This window comes from Nelumbo nucifera, chromosome 2 (genome assembly GCF_055504915.1).
Source record: "Nelumbo nucifera cultivar China Antique chromosome 2, China Antique-T2T, whole genome shotgun sequence".
NCBI classification, from domain to species: Eukaryota; Viridiplantae; Streptophyta; class Magnoliopsida; order Proteales; family Nelumbonaceae; genus Nelumbo; species Nelumbo nucifera.
In genome coordinates this window covers 94,036,008-94,052,250 of record NC_142650.1, presented here as the reverse complement: position 1 = coordinate 94,052,250, position 16,243 = coordinate 94,036,008, and the positions used below count along the sequence as shown (strand labels likewise).

Sequence of the window (16,243 nt, the reverse complement as noted above, 5' to 3'; positions counted from 1 at the left end):
AAATAGGTTGCAGTTCCATGGTTTGGATCCAAAGTCTCTGTATTTGGAGTGGTGTAAAATGATCAGAGAGAGATCTACTTCCTCCGTTTTCTTTTCACATATAACCCCCTAATTCATCTTATTCCTTCTATGACCCCCCTAAAGTTTATTTGTCAAATTACACATACCAAGTGAATAATATATTAGGAAAAGAATGCTAATAGTCAACTTTAACCAACTAGAAATCCATTAGCTTGGATGTGCGAATTAATTGCTAAAAGATTATTCTTTTAAGAAACTATTCATATCTCAAATATATCAAGAGTAAAATATAGATCATACAACTAAATGGTATAAAACACACCTATGGTGAAACAATAAGGACATATGGGTATAGATAAGTAGAGAGAGGACATACAACACAAATGCAATACTCTTTAGAATACAACAACCGAATTTGAATATCTTTAATATCTATATCTTAGTAAAGATGACTATAGGGATGGATTATGCAGTAGTGGTTGCTCATCAACTTGTGGTTTGAAACTGTTCTCCATACTTTTGCGTCCTGTTGAAGTTGAACTTGTATCCCAAAGGCCTATTGGTTTATCTATGATGCATTCCACCCCATGAATGTTTCGTTCAACATGAGAATATCCTTCGGACCTCCTCAATCCCTCGAGCTCCAATGCAACTTCTTTCATTGTTGGCCTTTCCTTTCCATTTAAGCTCAAGCATCTTTTTGCAATGTTGGCAACCTTTTGGAGTTCATACTCTCTACCATCTTTTAAGACTTGAGCATCAAGAATTTCAAAAAGATGGTTCTCCATTATTGCAGAAATAAAATAAGTCACAATGTTTCTCCTTTCTAATGGTCTAGTAAAAGATATTGGCTTCTCCCCTGTTAGGAGCTCCACAAGAACAACCCCAAAGCTATAAACATCACTTTTGTCCGTGAGTTGACTTGACTGAAAATATTCAGGATCCAAATATCCAATGGTCCCTTGTACCATAGTGGTTAAGTGAGTCTTATCAATTGCAATTGATCTTGAAGTCCCAAAATCAGATACCTTAGCCCTACCTTTGTCATCTAAGAGGATGTTTGAAGATTTTATGTCTCTGTGGTAAATTGGTATTGAAGTTGCTGAATGTAAGTAAGCAATTGCTCCTGATACTTCTGTGGCAATTCTTAAGCGATTGTCCCATGTTAATAAGAAATCCTCATTTTGATAATGAATATTGTAGAAAAGAGTTCCACCAATGATGAATTCATAAACTAATAGAGGAATTTCTGTCTCTAAACAACAACCCAACAATTTAACCACATTCCTATGGTTGATTTGAGAAAGTATGACAACCTCATTAATGAATTGTTCAAGTTGACTTTCATCCTCCATCTTGGATTTCTTGATTGCCACAATTCTTCCATCTGATAGCATACCTTTATAAACTGTACCTTGTCCCCCTTGACCAAGAATTCGATTTTCATTATATTGATCAGTTGCCTTTGCTAATTCATCCGCTGTAAAAACTTTTATTTTCTCGACATTGCCTTCTTTTGATGAAATTTGTTGTTCTAATAGCAAACCACCATTTTTTTTATAGAAATTTTCTTTTCGTTTCTTTATTTGTCTTTTCTTCAAAACATGGTACAACCAATAACTGGATAGAAGTAACAACATACCTAAACATACACCTGCATGATCCATGGAAAATAATTGGTTAAGAGTAACATAATAAATAAGAGGAAACCAACAAATAGAAGATTTTAATGCAGCAAATCCCATGTGTTAACTTTGTTCAAAAGTCTTTGATCAGGCACGCGTCATGTATGTGTGCAGATATAGAGTGGTGAGCTAAGAATCTTGTTTATTAATGGTTAAGTGGTTCTATAATTTATAAAGGTAATATCAAGAGGCAACTTTTTCTTGAAGACCCTTGCTACATAAAGCCTAAAAAGCAAATTTCATTTATAAATGCTTATATTACAATTAGATCATTAAAAAGAAATAGTAAGAAAAGTGTTGATACAACATCATAGATTAGAGTAGTCCTGCTAAGAAAAAGAGGTAATCAAGAGAATTGGGAGAAAACAACTTAAGAATCCTTTGTAAATGGTGCAAAAGTCATAAGATTCCAAAAGGAAGGCATCTACCTCCAACAAAAAGCATTTTAACAAGTGCAACACCCTCATTACACATCAACTATTTAGATAGGGATATTATTCACTAGATCAATCATAGAATATTTGTTGCTTATATTTCTATTGCATGTGGGTAGTTCATACTTGCTTCTTGTTTCATAAGAAAGGCATGTAAAAACAATTAATTATATTCTCTACATCCTAACACTCCTTCACATTTAAAATAATAACAGAAAAGTATAGTGTTATCTACCTAGGGCATTTTTGGTTTTACTGACTAAATTTTTTTCCTACCTTTTTGTTGAATGAGATGAAATAAACTCAAAATGACTTTATTTAGCAGTTTTTGGAAGGAGGAAGGATTAACTGAATGTGATGGTTGTTCAATGAGCTATTGATGATAATTTTCCACGCCAATAATAAAATGCATGAGTTCTACACCTCTCACAGTGGGGCCTATGAATTTATTTATTAGCATGGAATATTATCATTGGTTCCACAGCCAACAAAACAGCCATTGCAATTCAACTAACCTGAGTTACTTTGGAAGGGTGCCTATGTTATTCACATTCACTTGTTGAAAAGGTCATTTACTTCACACCCCATAGTTACAATGTGATAGAGAGAATTAGGTCCTCGTAAATGAGGTTTATATCAACTATAAGCCATTGAATCTTGCTTCCACTATGGTTAGAAAATGCGTTGGCATTACTATTTGGCATAAATGGTTAGGCCATCCTAGCCATCATATGGCATCTTTTGTGCTTTCTAAGAAATAGCTACTAGTTTCAAATAATTTCTCTATTTGTAGTTCAAGCCCTCTTGGCATGAGTCATAGCTTTCCATTCTCTTTTACTTGTCCACTTGGGATATTGTACTTCAATGTTTAGGGACCCTCTTCTTTATGTCACCTTTGAAGGTTAGAGATATTGCATTCTTTTTGTGGATATTTTTACTAAGGTTCAGTTTGGAAGGAGTACAAATACAAATATGTACAATACAAATATATACAAAATAATTCAAAATACAAGGTTTTGCACTGCACATATTTGTAATTGTACTCTTTCCAAACTGAGCCTAGGAGTACAAATGCAAATGTATAGAGTGCAAAACCTTATATTTTTATTATTTTTTATGTATTTGCATTGTACAAATATATATAGTACAAATCTATACAAAATAATACAAAATATAAGGTTTTGCGCTCTACATATTTGCATTTGTACTCTTTCCAAATCGAGCCCAAGTTCATTCGGATTTTTCCCAATGAAAAGCAAATCTTAAATGCTTAATCTATTTATTCAATTTAAAAAATCAAGTTGAAAAATTGTTAAACTAATGGTAGTACAAAGCGTCAACCTTTACTTGAGCCCTTTCATTCAACTAGTATATTACTCATTGTAAATCCTATCTTCATACTAACCAACAAAATGGCTTTGCTGAATGAATTGAAACATTGTTGAGATTGGTTTGGCAATGATGGCTAGAGCATCTATTCTGCAAAACTGCTTGTGTGATGCCTTTGAATCTGTTGTTTTTACCCTCAATTTCTTGCCTAGCTAAACCTATTCTCAACATGAAACCTTCATGGCAACAACTTTTGAGTCACCAATAGACTATTCTTTTCTTTGTGGGTTTGGTTGTGCATGTTATCTGCACTTATGACCCTGAATCACTCTCATCTTGAGTATTTTTTGTTCTACAAAATGTGTTCATATAGTTTTATTACTTGAAAAGCCATTTCCAAGGAATCAAGCAAACGACAACGCTAAATAAAATATAAAATGGTTCATCTTTTGTAGTGTTAAAGTTATATGCATCAACCTTGAAATTGGAAATTTCAAGTGGATGAGAGAATAGCTCAAATATTACTGTGCCTAGATGCATTTGAAAAGAAAGAAAAAATATTTGAGGAATACAGAGGGGTAAAGAAGTCCCACTAACCCACAAGACCACAAACATAAACCAACATCAAGAAAATGATTCAATCATTCAAGTGAAGTACGAAACCTCAAGATAGAATTTCTTTTCCTTCCCGACTACTTCCTGTACAATAGAATAGATGCCCAAACAATGCAAAAAATGGTGGCTTTTCATTTTTATAGGCAAAATGAAGCTACAGATTAAAAAATGGTGGCTTCCTGTAATCTCCACCATTAAAAAATGGTGGCTTGTTGTACTTTTTATAAAAGTACTTTTATATTTGTAAAAGTACTTTTATAAATTATTTTTGTATAGGTACTTTCGTAAAAGTACTTTGTGTAAATAATTTTTGTAAAAGTGCTTTTATGCTTCATAAAAGTTTTTCAAAAAGTACTTTTATAAAAGTGCTTTTGTGTAAAACTATTTTCATAAAAGTACTTTTATAAAAGTGCTTTTGTGTAAAACTATTTTCATAAAAGTACTTTTATAAAAGTGCTTTTGTGTAAAACTATTTTCATAAAAGTACTTTTATAAAAATGCTTTCATAAGTCTTTTTCATAAAATTGCTTTTGTGAAATTGCTTTTGTATAAAATTGCATGTGAACTCGAAAGTTAATAAAATCTATTTTATTTTACCTTTAGTCTCAAAATGAAATGTGGCATAGTGGTTTGGAAGTTTAATGAGATGTTGCCACTATAGGAGGCATGAGTTTGAATCACTACAACTTCTTGTTTTTGAGATTTGGCAAGTATAGTTGACTTTGACCCAACCCATCTTGACCCTAATGGGTACTCTCGACCCAACCCACCCTAACCCTTTTCTACTGGCCCTAATGGGTCACTCGACCCATATTGAACCACCAATAGATTGGGTGGGTTCCAAGGTGGGTGGGTCAAATTGGTTAGGGTCAAAATTGTCAGCCCTAGTCTCACCATCCACTCCCGACCCATTACAGCACAATGTTTTCCTCTCTCTTTCTTACCTCCCTTACTAGTATATGTTCCTCTCTTGCTCAAGTAAACCCAACCAAATCCAATCTTTTTGAAACACCACCACCTAATCTTATATTATTCTTGTTTTCTCTATTTTTCTTAGGATATTAGTGGTATTAATGTGGTGTTTGATCCTTCTCCCTTTTTCTGTGAATGGGCTCCATCTAAAAATGGTTTTTATTTTATTTTCAATTTATCTATAACGACAGATACATTTCTTTTCTGATGCAGATAATTTGAATAGACTTGTAGAAATTGGACACATTTTTTTTAATGTTTTGTCTACTATTCTCTTTTCCAAATTAGGTTTCACTTTAAAAATCACATCAGCTAAATAGGTTCAGCTTGGTATATTTGTTTCAGGGGTTCGAGCTTGATTTTACTAAACTATCAACTAATTAAATCCAAGCAATGCCTGGGATTTTGTAGAAATTTGGTTAGGTTCTGATTTTGGACAGGGGTGATCACTTTTTACTCCAATCGGGATTAGGCTCTGATTTCAGGAATGTGGTATTCAGGGACCATTGAAAATTTATCAAATTCCCTACCCAAGTTGCACCCCTATTTGGGTTTTGTACTTTGACATCACGTTGAATCTTGGCTAAGGTCTATTTTAGGTTTGGTTTTGGTTTGGCCTTTAACTTAATTCAATCAATTAATTTTAAATCCCTACTATATTAGAGAAAGCCTAAGGCTCAGTTTGGAAGGAGTATAAATGTAAATTTGTAGAGTGCAAATACATACAAAATAATAAAAAAATAAGGTTTTACACTCTACAAATTTGCATTTGTACTCCTTCCAAACTGAGAATAAAGGATAAGAGAGTCAAAGAAATTTAATAGAAAATTAGGATAATAGTGAAGGGAAAATGTTACAAGCATTGACCATTGGGGGGGACGAATATATATGTATATATATATATATAGAGAGAGAGAGAGAGAGAGAGTAATAATGGATTTTATTAAAAACAACTATGACATGAAAAGTAATAATGAATTTTATTAGAAACAATTAATGCTTGAGAGGGCTTTATTTGAGTAATGATGGATTTTATTAAGGGATAATTAAAACCTGAGATGGTTTTAATTTGGGTAAAAGATTTAAACATACCCTAAGTTTTCCTAAATTAACTTAAACATAACCCTGTGTTTTTTAAATAGGCTTAAATAAATATACTTGTGACTATAAAAAGGGCATTTTTACTCTTCATCATACCTTAAATTTTCAAAAAAAAAAAAACCAAAACAAACCCACATATTATTTATCGCATTGTCTCTCATTTCTCATACATAGAGTTTATAAGACTATGGCTAGGTGAAGGAAACATGTAGAGTTTATGAATTGTACCTGTAGAGAACACTGATGTGGGCCCCACAGCTATGGTCCCACTATGTTCGTAGGGTAGAATGTGTTACAATCATCCTAGGGTTAGCTGGTGGTCAATCCATTATTTCAGTTGTTATTTATTTCAGCTTTATTTTGTTCTATTTGTTATGTAAATACTAAGGGAAGATCTGTCCTTTCCATGTAATTAGCATAACCTATAAATACTAAATAGAAGTGGTGGCGGCAAAACATTAAGATTTTGTCCCTCTTTTCAACCCTTGTGTTCTACTACTCTCTCTTCTCTTCCTCCTCTCTTCTCTATACTTTTTCTTCTATTTTTGAACCTGAAATCTATTAGGGTTCAAGGCTGATAGCAGTCTTGAATGTCTACTTGGTATCAGAGCAAGGTTAGGGTTTCTCATGTGAGTCTAGTCCAGCCGACCACATGAGAACCATCTAGGGCTGGAAGCTGAGAAAGTAGAGTTCATTGACTGATCCTTAGAGATCGCCAGAGGGTTTAGCAATTGTTGAAGACTTGCCACGGTTGCAAAGTGTTGGTGATCAAGAAGAATCAGAGAAGGCTAGGGTTCAGGTAACCTTGGAAGGCAGCGAACAACATTCTCTTGTAAGTTATTTTATTTTCTAAGAGAAGTACTATCAGAGAAGATAGGTTGGACCTATCTAGAAAGGGCGACTGAATCATTCTAGGGTTTTCTTCTCTTTATTCTCTAGGGTTTTGTCTTAACCCTGCGGCAAACCCTACTGTTGGGCCGAACTGCCTTAGGGTTCTTTTCTTCTACTCTAGGGCTTGATATTGATCTTGCTACAAACCCTAATAATCTTGCGGCAAACCCTAATGCTGGGCCGAGCCTTGTGATCTACCTGTGAAGCTCTTCTTAAGTTTTCTCCTCAGCATTGATCAGTTTTAGGGTTTCATATTAACCCTACCACAAGTCTAATCTGTACGGTACTGCCTAGAATGTGCGGTTGAGGATTTTTTTTAAGGATTGATTAAAACCCTAATTTTGCTTCAGCATATCAGATTATTCTCCAAGCTGTTTTCAGATTTTTTTGGGGTTTCAAACTCTTTTAAGGGGTGAAAACTGTACGGACTGTTGCTGTTGTGTTTGCTAATTGGTTTCAGATCAGACTTATACCTGTTTCATGCACATATACCGTGAATACAGATTGGTTCTATATTGATTTTTGGTTGTGATTGATAGTCCAAGTGCTGTTCTTTGACTGTAATAACCCTAATTTTGAGACTACTGGTTCTTGGCCGAAATGGAGTTTAAAAATCAGACCAAAGGCAGTTTTGGGAATAACAGTTATGTGGTATGTGAGCATTGTAAGAAACCCAAACACACAAAATAAACATGTTGGAAGCTGCATCCTCATTTGGTCCCAGCAAAGTTGAGAAGCAAGAAGGGTAATGCTCATGTGGCCGTGAATACTGATTCAGCATCCTCGTCTGGCACAAGAGGCACATTCTTAGAGACCTTAGCTGTAGTTCGGGCTGCCCTTATACAGGTGGAAAAGGATGTTGGGAACTCAGCTCAGCCACCGCAGTCACCATTAGTCCCTGCCACATCTGCTTTTGCACATTCAGGTACTCGAGCCTCAGCCTACCATGCCTCAGCTCCAGGTATTACTGAACCCTGTTGGGTAATAGATTCAGGTGTATCCGACCATATGACTAGCTTGCCTTCATTGTTTACCACTTATCATTTATCTTCTGGTAGGGATAAAGTATCTATTGTTGATGGCTCTCTTGTCCCCATTTCTAGAAAGGGTGACGTCAAGCTATCGGATACCATCTCCTTGTCTTCTGTCTTACATGAACTGCTCAGTAACTTTCTTCCCTGACCGGTGTGTTTTTCAGGACGTGGAGATGAAGAAGGTGATTGGGACTGGTCGTGAGACGAATGAGATCTATCTGCTCGGGGAGAGTTCTCGTCGGGAAGAGTCAGTGGATAAGAAGTCACTTGTTTCCCAGAGTGTGAGTTCGGTTATGCTTTGGCATAACTGATTGGGTCATTTGTCTTTTCGGTCCTTAAAGAGTTTGTTTCCTACTTTGTTTGAGTCTGTTGAGTTGTCCCACTTGCAATGTGAAAGCTGTGAGTTTGCTAAACATTGTAGAAACTCTTATTCATTGAGTAATAAAAGGAGTAATCGTCCTTTTGATCTTGTGCATACGGATGTTTGGGGGCCATATCACATCCCTTCTATGGGTGGGTACAGATATTTTTTGTTATTTGTTGATGACCAAACCCGGTTTTCTTGGGTTTATCTTATGCGTTCACGAGATGAGGTTCCCGCCCTGACCCAAAACTTTCACCAAATGATCCTAACCTAGTTTGATGCCAAGATCAAAGTTCTTAGATCTGATAATGCAAAGGAATACTTTGCTAAGCCATTGGTATCTTACCTTCTTAATCATGGCGTTATCCACCAGAGCACTTGCCCTCATACACCTCATCAGAATGGGGTTGCAGAAAGGAAGAATAGGCACATCTTGGAGGTGGCTAGAAGTATTATGTTTACCTCCAATGTCCCTATTCGCTTCTAGGGTGATTCTATCCTCACAGCGGTATATCTTATTAAACGTGTTCCTTCCTGGGTTCTTGATATGTCATCTCCTTTTTCCCTTCTATACCTAGATGAGGAGTTGTTCATTGTTCCCCTTAAAACATTTGGTTGTACCTGTTTTGTTCAGTTTCTCGGACCCCATCACTCCAAGTTCGAACCAAAAGCCTCCAAATGCATTTTTCTTGGTTATGCGCAAAATCAAAAGGGTTATTGCTGCTATGATCCTATCTCAGGGAAAAGATTTGTCTCCATGGATGTCACTTTCTTTGAGGAGACACCCTATTATTCTCGGGTTTCTCCTCAGGGGGAGAGCAGTGCGAGTCGGGATTTGGGTCACTTTCTTCAGGGGGAGCGCAGTGAGGGTAGGGTTCATACTTTTGGGGTTGTTCCCTTACCTATTCCATTGGGTGATGAGGGCTACCATAGTGAGGGTGGTCAGAGGGACAAGGAGTTGAGGGTCTATCACAGGCGATGCAGGCAGGTTGATCCCGGTCATCAGCAGTCCAGGCCTGCTCCAATCTCTTCTGCGGCTCCAAGTCCAGGTATTACAGTCCCATGGCCCACAGAGACTTCTTCCACTGTTGCCACTTCACCTCCTGCAGATGACCTTGACCTTCCCATTGCCGTCCGTAAGGGGAAACGGCATTGTACCACATCTACAACCCACTGTATTTCCCAGTTTTTATCCTATGATCACCTATCTCCCACCTATAGGTCCTATCATACTTCCGTTGCCAATGTCCCTATTCCAAGAATAGTGCAAGAAGCCCTATCCGTCCCAGAGTGGAAAGATGCAATGCAGGTTGAAATGGATTCCCTATTAAAAAAGTGGTTGCAGATGGGTATTTACTGTGAAGCACAATGCGGACGGCTCCATTGAGAGGTATAAAGCTCGGCTAGTTGCAAAAGGGTTCATCCAGACTTATGGTATAAATTACTTGGAGACCTTTGCCCCGGTAGCCAAGATGACCACCATTCGAGTTCTATTATCTCTTGCAGCAAGCCACATTTGGCCTTTGTACAAAATGGACGTTAAAAATGCTTTTCTGAATGGAGACCTACAAGAAAAGGTTTACATACGGTGCCTCCTGGATTCTATGATACAGAGACAGGTAAGAATGTCTACCGACTCAATAAGGCATTGTATGGTTTAAAACAGTCACCTAGAGCTTGGTTCGATAGATTCAGACTAGCCCTTGGGAAGTTCGGTTATGTACAGGCCCAGTCAGATCATACCCTATTCATCAAGAGGGTGGAGTCTTCTCTGACACTACTTGCAGTATACGTTGATGATATTGTGGTGACAGGAAATGATAGCCATGAGATTGAGTCCCTTAAACAGATCCTTCATCAAGAGTTTGAGGTGAAAGATCTTGGTGCACTTCGGTATTTTTTGGGTATTGAGGTTGCTAGATCTAAACAGGGGATATTTGTCTCTTAGAGGAAATATGTCCTAGATTTGTTGGCGGAAACTGGAAAGTTAGGAGTCAAGCTTGCGGATACACCCATTGAATAGAACCACAGGATTAGTGCAGAGAGTGGGGAGCCTCTTGAAGACAAGGTTATGTTCCAGCAATTAGTGGGAAAGCTTCTGTATCTCTGCCTCACTCATCCAGATATCAGTTATGCATTTCGTGTTGTCAGCTAGTACATGCATTATCCTAGGACCACACATCTTCTTGTAGTAGAAAGAATATTAGCATACTTGAAGAGATGCCCGGGTAGAGGTATACTGTTCAAGAACAATAATCACATGAAGGTGGAGGTCTATACAGATGCTGTTTGGGCTGGAAGTGTTGATGACAGAAGGTCTACCTCTAGATATTGTGCCCTTGTGGGAGGTAACCTTGTCTCTTGGAGGAGTAAAAAACAGAGTGTTGTCTCCCAATCCAATGCTGAAGCTGAATATAGGTCAATGGCTAACGGAGTGGCTGAAATCCTATGGCTGAGATCACTACTTGAGGAGTTGGGTATTGAGTATGAGAAGCCCTTGATGTTGTATTGTGATAATCAAGCGGCTATTAATATAGCACACAACCCGGTGCAGCATGACAGAACTAAACATATTGAAGTTCATCGACATTTGTACTCGAGAGGGTCTCATCACAAGAAGTGTGTCTCCCGTACATCACATCCAACATGCAGCTCACAGATATCCTCACCAAAGTTGTACCAAGGTAGAAGTTAGAGGCGGACCTATCCAAGTTGGGAATGATAAACATTTATTCCCAACTTGAGGGGATTGTAGAGAACAATGATGTGGGCCCTACAGCTATGGTCCCACTGTGTTCGTAGAGTAGAATGTGTTCTAGTCATCCTATGGTTAGCTGGTGGTCAATCTGTTATTTCAGTTGTTATTTATTTCAGCTTTATTTTGTTCTATTTGTTATGTAAATACTAAGGGCAGATCTGTCCTTTCCATGTAATTAGCATAACCTATAAATACTAAATAGAAGTGGTGATGGCAGAACATTAAGATTCTATCCCTCCTTTCAACCCTTGTGTTCTACTGCTCTCTCTTCTCTTCCTCCTCTCTTCTCTATACTTTTTCTTCTATTTTCGAACCTGAAATCTATTAGGGTTCAAGGATAATAGCAGTCTTGAACGTCTACTATACCACTGTACAATTAATAATAGGAGATTAACAAATGAAACTGAAGGTATTCTAGTGTGGCACTATGTCCAGGTATTGGATTCTTGATGATTTCCTCTTCTCTCTCTCTCTCTTTCTCCCGCTATCTCTCTCCCCTTCTCTTCTTCTCCTTTTTCCTTTTCCCTCCTTTTGCTTCTCTTTTGTTTACAACCTACAATCCACAACCATCACTTAACTTCATTTTTATTGATACCCTCAAACACCGGTCCCCTATCTTAATCCACCTCCCCCTTTCTACTAGCTTATCTATCCGCTAGCTTATTTTAATCTAAATTTATCCGCCTTTTATTCCCTTGTTACACCATGGATCAATCATTGACAACCAGCCACTTAGATTCAGCTTGAGCATGTTAGGTCCTGTTTGGTTTGTAGGAATAGGAATTTGAATGGACTATTCCGATTACAACTACTTGATTGGACAGAATTGGAATCTCATTCCCATTCCTACTAGAGGAATGCTGATGAAAAATTATTTTATAGTGAATAAGGAATGGAACCAGGAAACCATCGAATGACAAATGTTAGTACAAAGTGGGGCACGCTTTGGATTCCTCGACCTTCACGCTACTGTTAGAAGAGAAGGCCAATTCATAAACCAACCCATGATCGACCCATCCCTCAGACATAGTGGGATCTTACTGTAAAATTATTCAAAATTGTTATTGGTTATGGAAGCTGAAAGTGAAAGCTTGAAATTGGTGATGAATATGCAATACATTCTCCCTCTCAACTACTAATAAATGGTAGGAGCTTCATAAGCTGAAGCTTCTTCACATTATACAATACTGCTATCAAAGTTTTAGATCTGAGAGCAGAGACTATGGTGGAGGCTGTTGTCAGATTTTGTCTCAATAAGGTTGATTCTCTCCTCAGAGAACAAGTGAAACAACCCAAAGGAGTGAAAGAAGATATTAGAGAACTCAGGAATGAATTAGACAGTATACGTGCCTTTCTAAAGGAAGTTGGTTCAAGGCAAGAGAGTGACAAAGGAGTGTAGGCCTGGATGGAACAAGTGTGTGACGTAGCTTTTGACATTGAAGATATTCTTGATGAATTTGTGCTTGAAGTAAAATAATCTATGAAAATTCAGGATATATTTAAATAATTTATGAAAACTCAGGGCATGTTTAAGTCTTTACCCTTTTAAATTTTGAAAAATGAAAGGTCTTGTAAGCTCTGTGGTGAGAGGATCCCTCAGCTCTCCTCTTTCCTCTTTGTATCATAGATATATATGGGTTAGCGTTTGGTTAATTCATATAAATCACATAAGCATATCACTTGTTCACTGATTATAGATGTGTGTTTGGTTTTTTTTCTCATTGTTTGGAAAGGTTTTCTAGGTTTTCTATGTACAATCTGTGTTCAAAGAACAAAAGCCCTATTTGTGAAAGAAAAAGAAGAAGATAGCTGGTTGTCGATCTAAGGGAACCAACATTAAGAGGCAATCTCCGCTAATTTGGGGCCCACTTGGCACATCATTTTGGGAAGATCTTCTGGTAGCTCTCACATGCAAAAATGCATTGAGTTTTTTCATGAAGATCTGAGCAGCCCGAAGCACGTTTGGCAGACGTGCATCTTTTCAGCTAAAATTAAAACGCGAAAGACGCGAGAAGCTTCATTTGGAGCTTCTCGAAATCAGTTTAAAATGGGTTTCTCGCATCTTTTCGACATCCCGTCTTTTGGCGGCTAGATCTTTCGCATGCCAAATGGAAATAGACCGAAAATCAGTCTTCCTGACTTATAAAGAACCAAAAGACTGCATGGAAAGACATGCCAAACAGACCCTTGGTCTTCAAGCTTCTTAAACTGACATTGCTAGACGGGATTGGAGGGTCCACACTTGTTGTGGACCAAGTGGTTCATAGGACTCGTGGCAACGGGATTAGAGGTGGTACTTGATAGGGGTGATTGTGGGTCGGTCCAGGCCAGGCTTTGCACATATGGTAAGGGATATAGCCTAGGCCTGGGCCCATAAAGGGATATAGCCTAGGCCCAGGCCCAGGCTAGGCTGGGCTGGAGCTGGGTTTGAAATATTAGAGTCCGAAGGCCGAAACTTGACATCAAAGTTTGCAGGCATGATCCAGGCCCAGGCTCTGACATGATAATCGGATGCACATGAAGACGTATGCGTATGGTAGTTGAGATTGGACACATAATGGAATTGACAACCGAATTTGGAGAACCGGTGCATCCGCAATTCCCGAGTTGAAAGACAATATTTGTTAGCTTTGTGAAGATTTTAAATCAAGTATTAAGCTATTACCTATGGAGACTTGAATCACCCGAAGTTTTGTCTGTGAAGGTGGTGGAGGAGGAATAGGGATGCAACCAGTCCCATTTCGTCTTCCGTCGCCCTCTGTACCAGATGGGCAAGAGCAATTGTAACTCCCAGCCGTATTTTTGCAAATCAGAGATGGTAAGCAGTCATTCATGGTTGGATCCGAACATTCATTGATATCTGAAACCCATTTATAACAAAAATCTTGGGTTGGATTCAACAATAACAATCAAAATTGTAGAAGTAGTCATGGTAGAGGTAGTTGACTTCAATATATTACATACCTTGACATCCGTCTTGAAGATAAGGGTTGCCTTGGTAGCCTTCCAAACATTCGCAGAGATATCCAAGACCGTTGTGAGAGTCATGACATCCGCTGTTCTCGCCACACGCGTAAGTCACGTTGTTTCTCATTGTAATGTTTTTGCACGAGTCGTTCTCTATTGCCCAGTCTAATATTGTTGGAACCATGCCTTTGTTTCTTGTGTAGAAACCAAAGTCAGAGAGGTGGTCTATGGAAAAGTTGTACCACTTGTAGTCGGCCACGAAAGAGTATGCGCAGGGACTGAAATTTTTATAAAACTGGTATTCGCCCTTCAGAATCCCATAAAAAGACTTTAGCCCCTTAGTGTTGTTGGTCTGGCAGTAACCCATCGCTGGATAAGTCCCATTGAGCATCCCGTTTTTATCTTTACATTGACTGTAGCATCCGTATCGAAACCGTAAGTATTGATACGACACGGTAGTGCTGCCATTTGAGGAAGCAACGTCGGCTAGAATTCCACAACCGATGCCCGTTAATATGTTGCCGGTATCGGAAAGAGCAAAGGGCGTATCCCTCATATCCACACTGATCAAAGACGTGTTAAGGGCCATATGGCTATCAACAAACGAATCATCGTAACAACGATAATTCATGAAGGAATAGACGCGCAACTGGCCTTGTAATGATATTTCTTCAACTTCCACTAGTTTATCAATTCTGTGGCCATACCATTCAACTCCTTCTGTGTCTTCCCAAATGCGAGTATTTTGCAAAAACAATTTGGAAGGGGTGAAGGTGTGGGTTGCAGAGTAGTTGAAAACCTTCTCTATAACAGCTTGGATCCTTCCCCAATCCGAATGGGTAGGGAACGGTGATGTTGCCACATTTGTCTGGGCAGTCGGGCTTTGTCATGATTGGTGATGAGGTCGCAGTTGCCATGAAGAGACTCAAGAATAACAGCAAGAACAGGAGTAGGAGCTGATGAAACAGCAGCATAACCCCAGCTACAGCCATTATGGTTAAGTTTCTATACTTCACCGAGGGATGTACCTTTGCCCCTCCTTCACTCGTTTATTCGTATTTGTAGCCTCTCTTTTTTTCCTTGTTTGGAGTGACGTTAAAAAAAAAAAAAAGGAAAAAGTTTGCATGACTTTGTTGTCTATTATTTATAAAAATACCAGCGGGGACCATGGGACCCATTGGATTTATTAAAGCTTAAATACATACAAAATAATGCAAAATATAAAGTTTTCACTCTGCATATTTGCATTTGTGTTCCTTCCAAACTCAGCCTAAGTGAAAGTTAAAGTTAATTAATAGAACCATGTAAGAATAGATAATTGTTTTATATTTTTTATTTTTTAAATAATTAATAATTATTGATATACTACTTTTAGTAATTTTTTTTTTACCATACAAGAATAACAATTAGTTTCAGCTATAATTGTTCATCAAACTAATGAAACCATTTACAATATTATGTGAAAATATTAAATTATTATTAGTTTCAATATTATGTTATAATTATTTTCCTACTTTTCATATTTTTTAATTTTATTACATAATTTCTATATTTCAACTATTCAAAATCTAGTTATGTTAAATGTTTTGTTATTTAAATACTTAAATAATAGAAACTATTTAAAATTTAAAATATTAATTATTTATTGAATTTAATTATCCATAAAATCATAATTTATACTATTATTACATAATTTCATATTAATTTTGTAATATATTAAATTATTATTAATTTCAATATTATGTTATAACTATTTTTCTACTTTGAAGATTTTTTTTAAAATTTATTACGTAATTCTGTTTTTAACTATTTAAAATTTAGTTATGATAAATATTTAAATAATCTATAAAATATTTAATTTTTTTGTTATTTGAATATTATTTATTTAAAGCTATTACATATTATTAAATATTTGAAAAACACTTAAATTGATAACCTAGAAAAATATAATTCAAATTGTTAGTACATAATTTCGTGATATATTTTGTAAAAATATAAAATTATTTTTTGTGTTTTTAATCAATATTTTAATTTTATTCTATAATTTTGTTAGAATATTTAAATAATTCTAA

General features: G+C 36.9%; 1 pseudogene; it reads right to left on the bottom strand.

Moving 5' to 3' along the window:
* Nucleotides 1-473: 473 nt before the first annotated feature.
* On the bottom strand, nt 474-14,760 carry LOC148802535 (wall-associated receptor kinase 5 pseudogene; annotated as a pseudogene).
* Between the last annotated feature and the right edge of the window lie 1,483 nt (nt 14,761-16,243).